The 4,842-nt window shown below is 37.1% G+C and overlaps 1 protein-coding gene across 6 annotated transcripts in view; it reads left to right on the forward strand.

The window, feature by feature from the left end:
* The window catches only part of ETV1 (ets variant 1), a 67,141-nt gene that overhangs the window by 7,846 nt on the left and 54,453 nt on the right, over window positions 1–4,842 (forward strand). The gene's annotated exons all lie outside the window — the stretch shown is intronic.

Consider the following 4,842-nt stretch of genomic DNA (forward strand, 5'->3'; position numbering starts at 1 on the left):
GCTCTTCCAGATATTCAGAAATGACAATGAATCAAAGAAAACTCAATAGACTTAGTACTGTTGAGGCCTGAAGTCTTATTTTAGCTGAAGCCAAAATACTGCTGTTCATATATAATTCCCTGTCAATTTCAATTTCTTTTGCCACTTTGAATAAATCATTGGTATTTTAAAACGAATTGCGCTCAGCTCTAAAAGTGAAGCTTGAGGTCAGAGAACGCAGCACCGCAGGAAGTGTTCTGCTACCCAAAATAAAGTTTTAAGTGAAGCGAGGAGGTTTGCAGCTTCTTGTTTTTCTGGAAAGTTTCCGTTTTTTAACAGGAGCACCTTTCCCTGGAGTGCAGCTGAGCTTTTGGAAGCAGCTTGTGATTGGGAAAAGGAAGAGTTAAATTTAAGCCCTTGATAGTTCGCTTAACTTTTCATTTATTAAATACGTTCCTCAGCAGGTCTGTGCTGCATCTTGAGACAAAGCAGTGAAATCAGTGTGTTTATGCCTAAAGTTCAAGTTTACTTTGCTGTAGCTTTCTGGAAGGGTGTGACATGAAAAGCTTGTGGTTGGGGCCACATGGTTCATGCTGGACTGTGTTTTTGTGAATGGAGGCAGAACTCCAGTTCTGACTGCTTGTCTTGAGGAATTGCTTCGGAGATCAGCTGTCTCATTCACTGGCAGAAAGAATGACTCATACATCTTCTGCCTTGTTTGGCTCCAGGTCATTGTTACAGTGGATAGAGCTGGTTTTAATTAAATATTAACTCCTTTTGTCCTGGATGCTTGTTAATGGGGACTTTTTATTTTTGTTTACTTGGAATGAAAGCAAGCTAACAGGCCCTAGTTCTCAACTTTTTTTTTTTTTCTCCCCCAAATTGCTTTCCCTTTGCAAAATGAGCTGTCAGTTCAGCTTTTCAAAGGCTTTTAAAAGCTCTAAAAACGACAAACAAATATTAAGTATTTTTGTGCTGTGAATGTTTGCTTTTGGCAAACTGATTTTAACTCGGTAGGTAGTGAAACTGTAAAATCTAAACTGATAACATCCTCAAGATCATCATTAACATTTTGCACACTCCCAAATCCTCTTGAGACATTATAGCTATAATAAGAAGAAAAAGAAAACTTTTGGTAATAATCTAGACTGAGCTGGATAGCTTATGCTGCAGATGTTGTCTGCTTCAGGAGTCTGAGACTTGATGGCTCTGAATGTGGAATGAACTAATGTAGCTGCTTCTGCTATTAGCAGTAAAAGCCACGTGCTTAATATCCTTCAAAACCTTTTATTAGTCTTTTGGAATATACTTGCCTTCTCAAACCCCCATAATTAAGTAGCTCAGGGAAATATTCTCATTCAGTTAGATGATCATTTCAGATATCTTTTTCAATTTTCCTCTGAATAGCAAAGTAAAAAGAAAAAAGTTTTGGTGATTTATGCATTGTGTCTTGTGTTGAGTATGTTAACAGAAGACCAATGAAGATTTTATGGCAGCCTTGCGGAATTGCAGTATTTGTGAATAAAAGAAAAGAGGAAATGAATGGCATACGCATATGAATGTGCAGACAGTTGCAACACTGCAAGTTACATTTTCCTTTCGGACATTCAGTTTTTTTTAAAGCGCCTTTACCTGTCTAATTTGCGACATCGTCTGCCTGTAATTATCCAAACTCAAGGTCCAAAAGCCCTCTTACCTTTGAATAATGGGGTGATGTATCCCAGCGATTTGCCCTCTCACAGCAAGATGCTGGCAGAAGTCTATGTATTGGGCTGGTGATGGTTGCTTGCATTTCTGTGGTATGGTCATGTGCGAGTTTCAGTTCTGCTAGTTTAAAAATAATATCAGATTAAACAAAGGAATAATTTAAGTTCTCGTTTCCAACAGTTAGCGGGTCCTTTTAATTTCTTTGTATAGCTTGTGGGCTCCTTTCTAAGGTACTGATGCTGCTAAAATTAGATTCCAGTAGGAAATGTATGTTCCTGGGTTGAACATTTTGGATGTTGTTTTTTGTTTTGCTTATATTGGGCAGAGTTCTAAACACTTCTTAACTTGCAGTATTCCTTTTCCTACAGAGGCTTTTAAGGCTATGTCAATATTGTATTTAAAATACATTTTGACAATGTAGTCTCCACCTATTTCTAGAGTACTGATAAAATGATGCGCCTTGATCTCTATTAAATATGCCTTCATAAATTTTGGGGATCCATGAATGAAGTATATTTTTCTTGTTTACTCCAGACCAAATCAGGGGTAATGACAGTATCTCTAAAGTAATATACTGGTTTTCTGTGACAATTCACCCAGATGTATTTTATTTTTTCTGACTCTTTGGCTGGGAAAAAAAAGGACCTCATTTACTGATACATACATATATCTCTACAACAGATTTGTTCTGGAGTAAGTTGAATTAAACTGATAAAGCCAGAATAAAGCATCGGTAAAGCAGTCCGGTGCATGGAGTGTGCTCTAGAAAGTTATGTAAGATTGCTGCCCCAGTTCCGCAATTGCTAAATGTAGCCTCTGGGTTTCAACAGGAAGGTTTTTGTTTTCTTTTAGCCTTTTTCAGATAGCCTGAATTCACAAATTAACACGCGCACACACGCATATACATATATATTAAAAATGTGCGTGTGTGTGTAAAAATCTGGAGTCATACTAGCCGCCGCCTTGCTGCATCTGAAAATGATAGCTGGCTTAAGAAAAATGTGTGGGATGTGTCTTCTGTAAACAAGAAATGACTGGATACAATTACTTTAACTCTGAATATACTCACAAACCCTTCAAAAACAATTGAAAGTGTAAGAAATCCTTAGGAACGTTTTTTTAAGTAGGATACCTTCATTTCATAATTGGATTCTTCTGTGACAGTCAAATATTTTGCATTTTTGAAAAAAAATGCTTAACATTCACATGCAAGTGAATTTCATGAAATGTCAGAAATTGCAGAGTGTTAGTATTTGGGCTTATATTGTCCCTGAGTTCATTTTTGGTAAAAGTCCTGTGGTTTCTCTGGAGGAAAGAGAAATGTAATGCATCAAAAATACTGAGAATATTTGGTTTGGTAAAATACATGTTTTACGCAGCTTCAGACTTCAAGGAGCTAACATGTCCTCGGAGGTACTTGGTTTGTCTAAAAGAATAGGTTATTGAAAAAAACAAACAACAAAGCGACAATAGCTATGCTTTTTTTTCAGAGTAGTGCTAATTACACTTCATGTATTTATCTTACACTTCTTTTCAAATCTGTGTTTGCAGATTTCCCAAGGTCATTTGTTCTTAAGGGGTATTTGTGGCAATTAAGACAGTAGGACTTTAAACATTTATTTTAAAACCAAGAGCAAATAATTTTTCGGTATAATGAGCCTGATTCTGAACTCGGAAAAAACCTCTCAGTTAAGTCATTAGAAATATTTCCTGAATAAGGAGTGGAGATCTGGTCCGTGAAGAGTACTGTAGTGCACATTCTAAGTAATTGTGAGTAATTATAATTTAGTATGTATTTTTAATTCAAACAAATTCTGTTTAAACCAGTAGCAACTGCACATATACAAAGGGGAACATATGCTTCCTAAACTTAGAAAGTGTTCTGAATGGCATTAAAGTTATGTTTTATCATTTAACTTATTTAATAGTGTGATAGTCACTGTTTCGATGAATGATTTTATAAACACTATTTACCTCTCAAATCTTGTTGGGTAACCAGATCATGGCAGATGTTAACTTTTAATTAAGATTATATGAACTATTTGCTTGTGTTTAGACAAGAGCTGTGTAAATTGAAATGTTTACAAACAGGTAATTTTATGCAGTTTTGCTGTGAGGATTTTAGTTAGTGTATGTTGAGGAGAAGATGACAAAAGTTCAGAGATGGTGAGCGGGATCTCTCTCGGGAGGTACCCGGGACCACTTGTTCTCCGAAGATGCTGCTTCTCAGCATAATGTTGCAGTTATTCAAACGTATTCACCTATAATATGTGCCCAGTGGTATTTCAGCTTATATGTTTTAAGTGAGTTTACAACACAATGTGAGAGATGGCTGATGTCTTAGATATACAGTGGAAAGGAACTGTGGTACCACAGATGCAAAATTATGTATCAGCAGACCGTGAAACGATTGTGTTTTGTAGCTCAGGTTTGTGATGAAAGTTTCCTAAAAGCGAAGATGATCTTACACGAGGTGAATGGATGTTAATAATGATTCTTTCTTTCAGTAAATCTTTTTGTTTTTTTCCAATGTCTGAAATGTTGTCATTGAACCAGGAATTCTGTGGTCTGGTAAAACAGTTCTTTTTTTTTTAAGTATTTAAAACAATAACAAAAAACCCCTACTGTGTTGGCTGACTGCCATGAAAAATTGGAATGGCTTTTAAGTAAGCCGAAGGTGTGGTAGTTTGGGGTTAAAGATGCCTAAGTGTTAAACGCGAGGATTTGGTTTTATGCAGGCTTTCCGTGCAGATATCTTGAAAATGAGCACTGCTGGGTTTTACCAGTGGCGCGGTAGGTCCAGGCGCTGGTGCAGGGAGCGAGGCAGGGCCGGTGCCAGTGCCAGCCTTCGCATCCTCCCATCCCCATTGCTCCGTGCCGGGGCTGCTCTGGGCTCACACTGCACCGCTCAGCTTCACCCCAGGGTCTATCTCATTGACATGATGCGCTTGCCTGACTTTCATACCCAACAATGAGGGGAAAAAAAAAAAAAAAAAAAAAAGCCTAGTTTTAATCTTGGCTGTGCTTCAACTTAAGCACAAGAGTCTTTATTTATGCTTTAATGGCTTCTTTTAATTCTTTCCTTGTTTTTGTTTTTTTTTGTTTGTCTGTTTTTTTGTTTTCGTTTTTCTTTTTTCAGCTCAGGGACCTGACAAT

This window comes from Charadrius vociferus, unplaced genomic scaffold, assembly GCF_000708025.1.
Source record: "Charadrius vociferus isolate BGI_N301 unplaced genomic scaffold, ASM70802v2 scaffold181, whole genome shotgun sequence".
Taxonomy (NCBI): Eukaryota; Metazoa; Chordata; class Aves; order Charadriiformes; family Charadriidae; genus Charadrius; species Charadrius vociferus.